Source organism: Dipodomys spectabilis, unplaced genomic scaffold (genome assembly GCF_019054845.1).
Source record: "Dipodomys spectabilis isolate Male_0828 unplaced genomic scaffold, ASM1905484v1 ptg000702l, whole genome shotgun sequence".
Classification (NCBI taxonomy): Eukaryota; Metazoa; Chordata; class Mammalia; order Rodentia; family Heteromyidae; genus Dipodomys; species Dipodomys spectabilis.
Window position 1 is genome coordinate 643,958 of NW_024871379.1, and position 15,307 is coordinate 659,264.

Here is a 15,307-nt window from a genome sequence, read left to right on the forward strand (position 1 = left end):
AATGTTCTTCTACACTTCTTTTGAATCAATTAAGTGGAAAAGTGGGAAAGTTTTCTTACATCTTCCAGCTGATGCACAACAGGGTGTGTACCCACAGGAACTCGGCTTGGGGCCCGGCCTCATTACATTTCTCTGCATGTTACTTTTGGCTTCACTCTGGCCAAATCGCCACAAAAAGAAGAGAGAATGATGGTGGAAAATACTAAATTTAGTTTTCTAAATGTTTTGCCTGCTAATACAAATTAAAGGATGAATTTCAACATGCTCAATTTTATTTTCCCCTAAACTACAGCTAAGTATGCAACTATTTGCTGTTAAGACAGATGCAGTTAAAAATAATCTGCACAACTGCACAGCCAAACGTGGAGGCCACCCCCAGCCTCTGGACGGCTCTGGGGGGAGGAAGCTAACCGAGGAGCAACCGTGCCAGACTATTTCCTTTCTTGGAGTGGGAATCAGCTGCTGTGCCCATAGAGGGCGGGCTTTAGATGCACATCTATACATGTATACACTTAATAGGGGACTAACATGTATTGGTGGTTTGAGGACGTGTTTCAGAGTCAGAGCAGCCCCAGTGTGCTGATGCATGATCACCAGGCCAGCCTCGGCTGTGAACCGCAGGTGAAGTGGAAGACTCGCTTCCCTAACAGTTTATATCCCTTATATTTATTGAGAAGCCAACTGTAAGTAAATTTCACCTTCAGTGGAGCTCAGACGAGGGGTCAGGAATGGATGGAGTAATGCACAGCAATCCTAGAGGGTGTTAGTAATGCACAGCAATCCTCAGCCCTCAGCCCCTCCTCAGCCACGTGCCTGTAGCCATTATTTCTGTTAATTAATCTTATGAGCATAAACTATACTTTGCAAAGCCCTGCAGCCTGCAGAAATGCACTCGGGAGGCGTTATACTTGATATGGAGAAGCAACAGCCCATGACTAGACTGTGGTGGTGTTTCTGTAGGACGTCCCGTTGGGCACCTCTTGCAGGCACTGTGGGAAGGTCTCTCCTAGAGCTTCAGTCTGGAGTTCTTCCCATAGTCACCACCTCCTTCCCCAGCCCAGGTCTGCTCACACCCTAGGGCCTGCACTCTTTCTAAAGGCTCTGGTGCCTTCCTGCCCCTCTAACCTCTGCTTTTCTTTCTCACAGGTATTGGGTCAAGATCAGCGGAATGCACCTCAAATTCCAAATTATCACCGATTTCCCAGAACATGGAAGATTCATACAGGATATAAGTGACATAATGTGTGTATTTTCTAAAAACAAATCCTCCTTTAATCATATTTTCTTGAATTTTATATGTTTCAATTCATGTAAAGGCAATTTACTCCATCAACTGAGATTAGACACATTGCATGTCATAAATGCTTAACAATGTTTAATTTCACACTTTTCTGTATATTGATTCAAAATCTTTGATCACTTTCCCCATTGTTTAATAACTATTACATAATCTCACAGCATTAACTTATCAATTATAAGGACTGGACAGTACCTTTCCTCCTGCCAGTAACTTGAGCACAGACATGTCAATGGAAAAAGGAAGGAAGGAAGCAAAGAAAGAAAGAAAAACCTAATTTATTATAAATTTAACTTAGAGTTCATTGTTCTAAGTCTGGTAGGAAAGTCTTTCTAAAACAGTTTCTTTATTGTCTATAATTCATCCTTACACATGAAGTTTCTATAGCAACCTCCTGATTACTCATCCTAATATTTAAACTCTAAGAATTTTCTTATTGTTCAAGAAGAATAAGAAATAACTCACATATAATGGTATTATTGACTTTGCATGTTGGCTTCGAAGGCTATTTGATCATGTTTTTGGAAGAGAAAAATTCATATATTTGGGGACCAGATTTTTATTGCTTTTTCACACATTTTTATTCTTGGATGAACTCACAATCTTAAAAAATACTCATGATTGTGGTTTTCCTTTATACAGTATTTTTATATAAATAAACTTTAGTCTACTTACTATACTCTTCCAAAATTAGTTTCCACTTGACTTTTCCAAACCTTCTTTTAAATGTAGCCACATTTCACATTTTTCTAAATAGTAGCTCTATTATTTAAATCAAGTAATATTTATTTAGGTAAGGACTAATTTGTATAAAATACATTTACCAAAAGTAAGCTGTAAAAAGGCAGAAGAGATTTCAATTTACAACCTTTCTAGGATGTCTATAAATTGTTAGCTTCTTCTATTTTCATAACATGTATTTTATTGCATTGTATCTCCCAGATCTGTTCTTGTGCAACTTTTAGTCAGTTCATGCAGTCTTTGTTCCCAAAGCTCCACTGTTAGGAATTCTCTCCCATTCCACCTCAGAATTTGGGTGATGTTGAAGAGTTGAGTCTCCTTTGACTATGTCACAGTAAAGCCATGCATCAACTATTCCTGCATGCAGGCATTTTCAATATAATGAGCTAGTTACCCACATGTTCACACCTTGTGCTGGTGGTGTATTAAGGGACATTTTTGTTTGTGTAATCTTTATTTAGGACACATAATGGAAGAACCAACCAATATTCCATGTGTGGCTTATTACTATTTTCACTACCTCAAAATTTTGATTTATTGCTCCTCACCTACAAAATGATATTCTTTTGTATTTCTTGTATTTTATCTCATTTTATACTGTAAAGTAGTCACAGGTACATGAGAACATGATACCTAGAAAATGGTAAGTATTCCTAAATTCAATATTGTCAGGGCACTGTCAGTTTAACACAAAAGAGGCTAGTAGATATTTACAGATGATAGTTACTTGAATAAATACCATAAGTTGCTTCTTTATCCGTATCTTCCAACATGTGATTTAGCACAGTAACGTTTTGTTTTTAAATGTTCACACTTCTATCATGGAAGGTAAACACTTCGCGCCAGACACGAGCCCCAGCTCACAGAGGTAAGGCAGCTCATCGCAGCTTTACCATCTTTTACAGAGACTTTCTACAGACGTGTGTTGTAAGAACCAAGTTAAAACCACATGAAAAGTTAAACATTTTCTTTTTCTTTCTCTCTCTTTTTCTGGATCATGTGAGATGTGATTCCTCCCCACAAGGCTTTCTTTCTGAGTTGAATGCTTTGACTCTATGAATCTGAGTTTAGAATTAGGTTCCATTAACCGTTAGGCACTGAGGCATACCCTTGGAAAGAGGAGAGCTTTCCAGACTCATCCTCATTATCATCATCATCATCACCACCACCACTACCACTGTTGCTATTTGAAAATAATTTTAATATATATTGTATTGTTATTGTAAAGGTGATGTACAGAGGGGTGACAGTTACATAAGCCAAGAAATGAGTACATTTCTTTTTGAACCATGTCTTCCCTTCCCTTGAGCTCCCCCGTTTTTCCTTCCCATCCCCACCCACAAATTGTATGCTTCATTTTCCACATGGTGTCTAGTGAGTAGCACTGCTGCCTTTGTTCATTTGTTCACCCTTTGTCTCACCATTTCTGTTCCCTCCACATACTCTCAAAAGATAGCTAAACATACAAACTAAACAAAATTTAAAGCAAACAGAAACTGCAAGAAAGAAAAAAAGCCCTTTATTTCCCGTTCTTGAAGTTCATTTCAATAAATTTTATTTATTTATTTACTCATTTATTTATTTATTTTGCTGGCCCTGGAGCCTGAACTCTGGGCCTGGGCGCTGTCCCTCAGCTCTTCAGCTCAAGGCTAGCGCTCTACCACTTGAGTCACAGCACCACTTCCAGCTTTTTCTGCTTATGTGTTGCTGAGGAATCAAACCCAGGGCCTCATGCATGAAAGGCAAGCGCTCTACCACTGAGCCACCTTCCCAGCCCTACATATTATTTTATATAATCATATGCACATAGCTATTGAGCCTTTGTAATGCTCTCCTGAGAATATCCTCCTTTGGTCTCACTGTGACTGTCTAGAGACATGTATAGTTTATCACATTCTGGTATATTTTTTTTGTGTTAGGCACATTATGGTTACCACAAATGAAGGAAACTATACAACCTGCTTCTTTGGGTCTGACCTACTTTACTTAATATATTGTGAACTGGTTCAACCATTCAGGAAAGCAGTATGGAGGTTACTCAAAAGACTAAACATAGAGCTTCCCCATGACCCAGCAATCCCACTCCTAGCCATTTATCCAACAGACCACAAACAAGTCCACACTAAAGCTACCATCACAACCACGTTCATTGCAGCATTGTTTACCATAGCCAAGATATGGAATCAACCCAGATGCCCCTCAGTAGATGAATGGATCAAGAAAATATGGAACATATGCACAATGGAATTCTATGCTTCCATCCAAAAGAAAGATATTATACCATTCATAAGGAAATAAAAATAATTCTCAGCAAATACAATTCCCACTGTCGGTTGATTGGATGCTCCAAATGGAGAAGTTTCTGTACTCAGACTGTCCAAAAAGCAGAGGCCTGACATGTTCATCTGTGTCATCGCCTCAGTGACCCAGAGAGACATGGACACGTGCTGTCCAGGTCTTAGGAATTCTCTTTCATTCCACCTCCGAATTTGGGTGATGTTTAAGAGTTGAGTCTCCTTTGACTATATCACAGTAAAGCCATGCATCAACTATTCCTGCATGCAGGCATTTTCAATATAATGAGCTGGTTACCCACATGTTCACACCTTGTGCTGGTGGTGTATTAAGGGACATTTTTGTTTGTGTAATCTTTATTTAGGACACATAATGGAAGAACCAACCAATATTCCATGTGTGGCTTATTACTATTTTCACTATCTCAAAATTTTGGTTTATTGCTCATCACCTACAAAATGATATTTTTTATATTTCTTGTATTTTATCTCTATAAAACCAGAACAGATATGAGGACCACATACTGTGTGGGTATCTGGTAGAATTTAAGTCCTCTCACACACATGCACACAACACACATGCCCTTGCACACATGCACAGACATGTGCACATGCATGCACACACACCACACATACTCCACACATATGATGAGCTCACATACACACACAGCACAAATGCATGCGCACACATATGCACACATACACACCCTTTTGGTGGTGATTTTCTCTGAGTAGACCACCTCACCCATGCCTATGAACACGAGTACATCAAGGCATGTCCCTTGCCTAAAATAATAATACAATGTTCTCATGGACTCCACATAATGGAAACCACATGTCAGATGCACAGCGTGCTTTCCGGGAGAGAGAAGTGGGAGAATTTGGGTCATTTTCTGAGAGATTTCTTGTGGGTTAGCATGTGCCAAACTGGAGCCCCTTAAAAGAAACAAAATCCCGTGGGTTTCACTGGGCTCTGCTTGGGAGGATCTGTGCTCACTCACGGAAGAGCTGCTTCAGAGGCACCATGGCCTGGCCACGGCCCCGCGGGAGTCTGGACAGGGCTCCAGTCCTGCTGTGAGCCATGCTGAGGTCACTCAGGTTGCAAGATGCTGGTGGACCGTGAGTCAGCACAGCCACTGGCACACGCAAAGCCCGCAGGCACACGCTGTTAACTGCGACTGCAGAAACAGCCCAAAGGGACCCGGGCTGGGCCCCCACACCGCTGCGCATCCAGCCTTTCACACACATGTGCTTAGAGATGGAAAATCTCGGAGGCACGCCTTGAGAAAAGGGATTCAAGCTGGAGGGAATACAGACCCAGATTCAAGCATTTGGTCATTACTGCCAGATACCATGTCAGCATCCATTTCCATCAATCTCCAAAAGAAGACTTTCAACTGATGCCAGAGTCAACAAAACCAGCCATGTGCAGCAGTTCAGCTGAGTGCGCCTATGTCCGGCTCCCTGCAAGGGCTCAGTCAGTAACTCTCACCACTTGTGATGTTCTTTCCACCATCAAGCAGGGACACCTAACCATCAAACGTCATGGACACAGTGTGGACTCCAGCTGTGCTCAGAAGAGTCCTAAACTGAAAACAACCTAGTTTATTAGCCAGCAGGATTGTAGATGAATGCAAGAAATTCATGCAGCAAATCACTTCAAATCAGTAAAGAACGAAGTCACACCCATTATATGCAGAGAAAGACCGAGAGGAACAGAAAAGACAAAGTCGATGAACAGTGCTGGTTGTGTTTGCCACAGTGGGACAGAGGAGGAAGAGGGTGAGGAATGCTCCGGGGAACCTCCAGGCTGACAGGAGTATTCCACAACCCGACCTGGATGCTAGTGACTGTGTAAAAATCCACCACACCCACATCCAGCATCGTTTACTATCCGGTGTGACGCACCTCAACCTAGGAAGATTACAAATGCGACAGTGGGGCTGAGCTCTGAGAGGAGGGACTGCAGCTGTCCTGTGCAGTGATGACGGTCTCTCTCTTAGTAATGGTGAGTTCTTTGCTTGCACAGTAAAAGATGAGAGGAGGAATCCAAGGCTAGGAGGGAGAGGCGAGGTTCGGGCTAGCCCTCCCTCATAAAGAGGCCCTCTGCCTGACCTCTGGGCTGATGGAGGGCACCAGGGACAGTGGCTTGGGTCTCTCTCCACCCCCACCCCTCCTCCTTCCCGTCACGGACACTGCCACGCTTCCCTTTGCCACACCATGGCTACTTCTCCAGTAACTCCACTCTGCGCACAGAAACAAATAAAAGGAACCCACACTGGTTTTTACTTAAAAGTGTGAATTTGAGAAGCATTTTTTTAAAAACCAAGTTGAATTTTCAAGAGAAAATTTTGGACTGATGATGGAATCGCATTCCAAAATAAACTCTGTTGGAGAAGTTAGCATTATGGATAAAACTGGGAAGTAAGGACTGAGTTCCCCGGCCAATTCCAGATGACCTACAGCAAGGATCCGCAGACACCAGCTCTGGACCCTGGAGAGAGGACTGGCCCAAGGAGCTGCAGCTGACCTGGTGGAGCAGCAAGGGACTGGGGTCACCTGGAGGTCCCCAGCCTCTGCCAGGAACCCCGAGCGCGGCCCCGGAACTTCAGAAATACACTGCGGCTATAGAAGTGTTCGGAAACGGCCAGGACGCCCCAGCTGCCTCTCTTCTAGGATTCTGCAGATAATGACTGCATTGCACACTTGGAAAACTATGTGACCTGCCCAGCTAAAGAGCCGCCTGGGGCTGGGAAGGGTCCACAACTGCAGAGGGTACGTTACAAGAGAAAGACCCGCTTTGTATGGCCTGCGGAAGCTCCAGTCCTGTTGCTTTATGACTGAGGGGCGCCATGAGCGTCCGGAGCAGGTGGGGCCAGGCACCCTGGTGAGCTCGGCTTCCGGAAGCTTCCTGGTCATGGAAAGCGGATATTTTTAAGAACAAAGGAAGAGCATCAATGAGATAGCACGGAGGGAGCACACACCTACTGTTGCGTATAACATGCTGGGGAAGCCCCTTGGGTCCTGACTCCGGCCAACCCGCTCCTCACAGGTGTGCGGAGCCCTCATTACACAGCCACCCCGGAATTTCCTGTCCAACAGTCACTCACACATTTTCTGTTAGGTCCCTTCCCAACATGGAGGTCAGAATGCTCATCACAGACCCCAGAGCAAGCAGCCCGGGCCAGGCTCTCAGCGCTTATCCGCCCCTCCTCTCCCTCCCTAATCCCTTCACGCTGCTGTGAGTATATCTCGCATGCTGTCATTCCTTCTTTTTGGAAGAAGGATCTTGGCATCATTCGGGGAAACAAAGCATACTGGGAAACCTGAGCGGACGCCAAGCCTTTCCCAGCTCCAGATATCCAGGGATGGGTCCAATAACGGCTTCAGCCCGCGAGGATCTGGCACTGATGCAGGAGCATCTGTAAGGTCGCTGCAGCAGATCGGAGGCCCAGAGACCAGGCCAGAGGCGAGGCCAGACGAACTGCAGGAGCTCTTGGTTCTCAGACCCTTCCTACCCAGGAGTCTTTCACAAGCTAATTAACAGGACTGCTAGTGCACACAGAACCCGCTGGGCAAATGTTTGCTGAGTTATCTAATGTGAGCCTTCAGTAATTAGCGACTCTGAAGGGGGGGGCTCATTGGGGCTGGTGTTCACCGTGTGGGACACACGTCTTGGCTCTCGAGTTTAGCGTGGCCAAAGTCGCAGGTGAAGGAAAGATGAGTTACAGGGCTGCTGCGGTGTGCTAACACGGAGAACTTTCTGGAGGCCTCCCTCACTGAGCAAGTGTGCCAACACAAGGAACCCCCATGAAGGGCCCACAGAGAAGACCCGCCCACACAGCTGCAGGGGACATGGTCAGGCTGAGAACGATTTTTAAGGTTTTGGTTCAAATGTGAATAGAAGCATGATGTCGTCTGCTGGAGCAGTCAGCAGGATGCAGTGTCTCTGTGATCCGGCCCTCACTGCAGAGAGAATGGCGTGGGACAGGGAGTGTCTGAGAAATGTGGAAGTCGGCCGGGCTTGGCGGTGCAGGCCACCACGGTTCCCTGGAGAAGAGACGCAGGAGGGGCTGAGGACTGATGGAACAGAATTGGAATGTCAGCAGGATGTGGAGAAATCTGCCAAGAGAGGAGGCGAGGTACTGCGAGTCCTGACAGTGGCCAAGAGGGCCTAGCACGGAGCTGGCCTGTGGGGCGTGGGAGCGCTGAGGGAGGGGGGGCTGGCGGAGACGGAGTGGTCCTCCTCACGCAGGGTCCAGTGCAGACCACTTTAACTTCAGGCCAGACACGATGGGAGTCACGCCACCAGGAGCTGAAAGAGGAGCTGCCCTCATGTATGTGATTACAGTCACCTCATTAATACACCAACTGCCAAGTTCTCCATCCAGAACAGATTATTTCCTAGATGACATAGGCTTCACAAGTATTTGAGATGAAGATAATGTTTGTGCTTCTTGTACATCGTTTGTAAGTTCACTTGAATAGATGACCATTAGTTGCTTTTTTTTCTCACTCAAGAGATACTCCATTCATGTCATTACAGAAATAATTCATTTATCACAAACATAACTTCATCCAAATTCCAATAATGTTATCTTTCCACCGCTCCCTAAATTATCTGTGGTAATCTTTGTGAATGTTAGTGTTTAGTCTTGCCTGTCTTCCATGGAAAGGACACCAGGTCTGAGATAGAGCAGGAAGCCCATGCAGACATGAGAGAGGGCCAGGGCCAGGTAGGATGTCAGGATGGAGGAGACCTCACAGGTGGGTGAACAGTGGCCTTGCTTTGTGCTAAAGGGGCCAATTTTACAAGAAAATCTCAGGCTGGGGGTGTGGCTCACATGGTAAAGGGCCAGCCTAGCAAACAAAGACCTGAGTTCTAACTCTAGTACAACCTAAGCTATATGGTTGCATCAGAAGGTTATGGATTCCAGTGCTATTTTATTTTTATGTAGGCACTTGTGGCTATGAATTTTCCTCTTGCAGTGCTTTTACTCCAGGTTAGAGGTTCTGGTACAATGTGCTTGTTTTTATTGGTTTCTAGGAACTTTTTTATTTCTCCTGTGATCCACGTTTCTCAACAATGTATTGACTAGTCCTTTACATGGTTGAATGTTTTCTTCAGTATTTTTGAATATTGAGCTCTCGTTTGATTCCCTTATGGTCACATACAATATCTATTTTTTCTATGTCCTGCAGGGGGTCTATTTTGGAGAGAGTGCCAGGGGCTGCTGAGGAGAATGTGAGTTGTTCAGCTACTGCTCTTCATTTGGATGCCGGAACGAGAGAATGTGGTACTGAGTATTCCCGGTTACGGTTCTGGGCAGCTCAGTGCTTGTAGTCTGGCTGTGCTGTTCCATGACCTTGGCCTCTTCTCTTTTACTGAGTGCACTGCTACGTGTTGACAGCCATAATCTTATCCTTGTGAATCATGCCTTTTATGAATATGAAGTGACGTTCTTTGTCCCTTTTAACTGCTTCTAACTTATGTCAGTTATATCAGATGTAAGTATGGCTAATTATATTTTGGTGTCCATTTTCTTGGAAGGTTTCTTAACCCCGAGCTTGTGTTTGTCTTTGTCAGTGAGGTGTCTTTCTTATAGGAAACAAATAATTGGGTATTGCCCAAAGTTGGATCAAAGCTGCCATTCTGTCTTCTGACAGAATAGTTGAGCCCACTGTGTTTAATATGACTCTTCAGAGAAGTGCTATGGTTCCTGTCATGTTGTTGTTTGTGTTATACTTGCTTCTTTTCTCTCCTTGCTTGTCTTATTTATTTATCTATTTATTTACTAACTTACTTAATGTATTTTGCTGGTTCTGGGACTTGAACTCAAGGCTTGGTCTCTGTCCATGAGCCAATTTGTGCTCAAGGCTGGTGCTCTAACACTTGAGCCACAGCGTCACTTTCAGCTTTTTCTGAGTAGTTTATTGGAGATCAGAGTCTTATGGACTTTCCTGCCTGGGCTGGCTTCAAACCATGATCCTCAGGTCTCAGCCTCCTGAGTAGCTAGGATGACAGGCATCAGCTCCCTTATGTACCTTTTGCAGTGCTTGTTTTATAGTCCTAGTTTCTTTAGCTTTTGCTTAGCATGGGTTTTTATTTCATGACCGATGGTAAAGGATATCTTCAGTGGGCACAGTAGTCTAGCTTGGCGGTGGTCTTTCACAGCTTGAATTACATCTTTCTATGCATTTCTTCAATCACTATTTGGGATTAGAAAGCTCCTGCTGCCCCACAGCCATTGAAGTCACTAGCTCTTCTCTTTGGAAGCTTTAAGCTTTCTTTCCTTTTTAGCTGTTTTTGTTGTTGCTGCTGCTGCTGTTTTACCATTGTTACTATGATGTGTCTAGGGGTGTGTCTTCCCTGGTCTGGTCTGGTGGAGTCTGGTATGCCTCCTTCACGTGGATGAAACTCTGGAGGTTGTGGAAGTTTTCTCCCACCGTTTGGTTGAATAGTTTCTCAATGCCTTTAAATTTTATTCCTTCTTCTTCATGTATCCTCATTACAGGCAGATTTGGTCTTTTGAAAAAGTCTGAGAGGACTTAAAAGTCAGTCTGCTGGTACCATCTGTGTTTTTCAGTCTTTGAGTAACTTAGTTTCTATGCTTTATCTTCAATGTGTGACACCACGTTTTCAACTTCTTTTCTATTCAGTTTCTTTCTTGAATAGCAGAGTTTTTAGTTAAAGGGTTTGTTTTTGTGGGTTTTTTTTTCATGGTTTTCATCCCTTTATTGAATTCCTCTCTTATATGCTACTTTGCCTTCTTCGGTTCACTTAGCTCATTGTTTGCATTCTTGTTCATTTGATTTCCCTTGTTGTTTGCCCAACTTCCCTTGGAATTTATCTATTTTCTAGCATATCTGTTCTTTTATTTCACTGAAAACTCATTTTTTTATTGTGCCCATTGTTTGGATTTCTTCCTCTTCACTGCCATTTAGGTCCTTCGTTGTGACATTATTGGTTTTGAACATAAAATTTTCTTGCTCATTCATGCAAGTCATGGTCTTTTACTGGAATATACACATCTGGATTTGGGGTTTGTGGAGTGTTCAGTCTCCTGAATTCTCTCATTGGTGGTTTCTTGATGTCTGATTAAGATGGAGGGGGCTAACTGGGTGGGGGTGGGTGGACTGGGAGCTTGAGTCTTCGTTGACAGTCAATTTCAGCAATTGAGACACCATGGGGAATTCTTTTCTCTCAGAGTGAGGAAGCTTAGTTTCAAGAGAGTGCAGGTGGTAAACCACAGTATTGTGGTTTATATTAGGTTGTAGGAGCAACAGTGAGTCACTGCTCCCATTCTAATCTTTTTGATGAATATAGGATCCAATTTGTACCTCTGTGTTCTAGGAAGACATTCCTTAAACACAGTAAGAAGGAGATTAAGGGAATAGTCCTGTTGGAGTAATTCTGGCACTTAGTTGTACAGGTGAGAGAAGGGAACTATGTTGTATGTGGGAGATGCATGTGGAATAAAGTAAGGAAAAGTAGTCAAAGTTACACTGGATGAGGATTTTAGGGTGATGTTATGGGAAGTGGATACGTATATATACATACAAACATAAGAAAGGCACAGCCAACACAAACAATCAAGGAATGCAAAAGAGAATAAAAAGAACGAAAAATAAGAAGACAAACTAATAAGAAAAATAATAAACAAAACACAAAACAAATAGATGTGTCCAGGTGTTCAGGTGTTCTGGCACTAAGGAGGATTAAGGAGCGAGGCTCAGGACAGAGTGTGTGCAAGGCTGCCTTCACTCACGGATAACGACAGCACGGATGGAAAGGGATGAACCTATGGCTGGAAAGAAAAAACTATGAGATTGGCGATGGGGTTTGGATACGATGGCTTTCGATAAAAGGAATGGAGTAAAGCAAACGCCAAGATTAAAGGGGAGAGAATAGCAAGTCTGTGCTAGAATTGTGATATTAAAGGGTAAATGGCCTTTTCTAATTTAAAGAAAATAGAAACTACAGAGTAAAATAATACAACTTCAAAACAGTTGAGCTAATACAGTAAAGACAAAACAAGTCACATACAGAAATTATACATTTTCAGTTGCTCTTATATATCTGTGTATGTATAGAGAGAGATTTCTTTGTCCCTGGCAATCATAGACCCGTGCGGCAGCTTCACGTCCCTCAGGAGGCCTTGGGGGGAAGGGGTTCGGAGTTTAAGCTACCACTAATAGTCCCGGCCTCTCACTGGCGCAGCAGGGGCCCGAGGCCGCTCACATCGCAGGCATGGAGCGGCTGCCTCTCTGGTGAGATCTGCATGGGGCAGTGGCTTGGCCTGTCATCCCAGCACTTTCCGCCAGGGGACCCACGGCGGCTGCCCTGGCCTCTGGTCTCTGGCTCCATGAGTATTCTCAAGGCTCTCCTGTACAGCAGTCCTCACGCCTGTCGCCTCTGGCTTCCTGGCTTTGGCTGTGGTTGCTCCTGCTTGGATACTCAGTCCTTCCTTCTCACTCACCCCATCACTGATTCAAACCCAGGTCCATGGAAGACGGTCCCACGGACCACCAGAAGTGTCCGCCGCCAGAGAAACCCTCAGCCAGCCTTTCAAAGCAGGCCAGTCTGTACACCCTGGTGTGGGAGCCACGTCCACAGACAGCTGGTGTGTCCCTCTGCTGAGTTTGGGATGGTCTCCCAGGGGGAGACCAGGCAGAGCACCTCCCAGTTCATTCTTTTTTTCATTTGTGAGGCACATTTTTTTATTGTGAAAATACCGTACAGAGGGGCTACAATTACATGGGCAAGGTAATGAGTGCATTTCTTATCAAGCATTGTAGCCTGCCCCTTTGTTTCCCCTTCCCATCCTCCCCCGACCCGAAAGATTCTTGCCTATCGGCTCAGTTATTATAGAACACAGTATGCAGGTTCCTCAAGGTTGAACATGGAACTACTGTATGACCCAGCAATCCTAGTCCCAGGCATAAATCTGAAGAGAACGAAGTCAGCGCACTCAGACACCTGCGCTCCTACAGTCATTCCGCTCCTCTTAATCAGAAATAGGGCACGGGGGTCATGTACACAGGGGGGAACAGCTCAGCTATACCAACATGGAATCCCAGGGCTTGTGACGTCATGGGCAGAACTGAACATCTTCAAGTCAAGTAAAATGCCGCAGGCAAAGGAAGGCAACTATCCCCTGATTGTCTCACGGTTGGATCCAGTTGATGTCGCAGATGTTGACCGTGGAACGTGGCAGCCAGTGGCTGACAGAGTAGGGGTGAGGGTCTGGCAGGGCTTGATCAACAAGTTCGAAGGACAAATAACTTCTGGTATTCTAGGCACAGCAAGGTGAACACAGGTAATGAAAATGAAGTGCTATCTCAATGACAAAGCTAGAAGGAGTTTTGAATTGTTTTACAATAATAATGACTAATGCTTAAAGAGATAGATTGCTTGCTTTGACTTAAACATTACCTGATACACTCATGTATAAAAGCATTGCATGGCATTCCATAAATTCACACAAATATTAGACAGACTTTAAATATTAATAGCTTTATGCTTTACATATTAAATAGATTTAAACATGAAATCGGTTTTTAATCCATGTCTATACATTCATATGCCAACAATCCTGCTCAAGGCTCTGTTTTAAAGACACTTCTTGGACTCAATGTATTTCTGTCTATTCCTTTTCCATGATCTCTCCTTTGACTGTATCAGACACTAGCCTTTGAGCTCAATAACACCTTCAACTCCCTTTCTTAAAACTCCTGCTTTACAGCACCAACACTTCTAGGAAGGATCATCTTCATTTTGCCTTTACTCTGAGATTCTTAACTCATGACATGGATTTACTTGCCTTTTCTCTGATTGTTCTGGAATCTGAACCCAAGCCCTCACACGTGCTACGCGAGTGCCCTGTCTCCAGTCCTGCTTTCTGCCCTGGTGCCTATCTGGGCAAAAGTGCACCTGTTTTAGTCTTCTCGCTACTTCAGGGTAGCTCCACCGCCTCCATCTTCCTTCCATTGCCAGGAGTCTTGCCTTTTCTGCAGCCCTCCTAATCTCCACCTCCCACAGATCTCAGACTGACAGGAATCTATCCCCGTGCCCATCTATGGTGAATTAGGGGTCTTGCAAACCTCTTACTAAGTTGGACTTGAACTATGATCCTCCTATTCTGTCTCCCAAGCAAGGGTTACAGGCATGTGCTGCTGGCACTGCTTTGTTACACGTCTTCACAGTGAGTCTGAGGAGCTGGATCTGTCCCGGCCCCAGGATGGTTCCAGTTGCACTGTGTGGCTCCAATGATCGCTGGTGTGTGGTGTCTGCACTGCCCTTTGGACTCTTCCATTTGTGTACATTCTCAGATTAGGGACTTTGTCTGGTCCTTTTTACTGTCTCATTTTGTCTCTTTCCTGAGCTCTAGTGAACGGTGGCCAGTCATAACCAGCATGTTACCAGCATCCTTTCCTCGGCCTCCTCTCCCAAACTATGAGTGGCAGTTGTCTCACACTCCTCTTGTTTTAAGTCTGATGACACACACCACGGTCATGTGACAAGGCTACTGGCTTTCAAGATTCTTGCTGCTTCCTTCTGGCCCGGCACCAGGTATGAGATGGCGCCCCTGTAGCATCTCACATCCAGGAGCTGGTTTTAGTACGGGCAGCACAGCCATGGTTCCTTTTTGTAACAATTTCCCCAAAACCTAGTGAATTCCAACTACGAATGTCCTTCTTCACTCGAGAGGCATATAAACTTCAGCTTTCCAGGAGCCCTGCTCCCCGGTTACTAAGCACAAGGTCGGCACTTGACTCAGGGTACCTCTCATGCGTCATCCTACCATTAAACGCTCCAAGAACTGAGGTGCACAGAAGCCACTACCAGCCACAGGTGCTCAGGTCACCCATGCTGGGAAGACGGATGGTTGGTGACAATTAGAGCGGAGCAGGCGTGTGTGGAGGACAGCCTCTCCAAACGCCCGGCCCGAGGGGAGAGCTGCCACATCTCCCA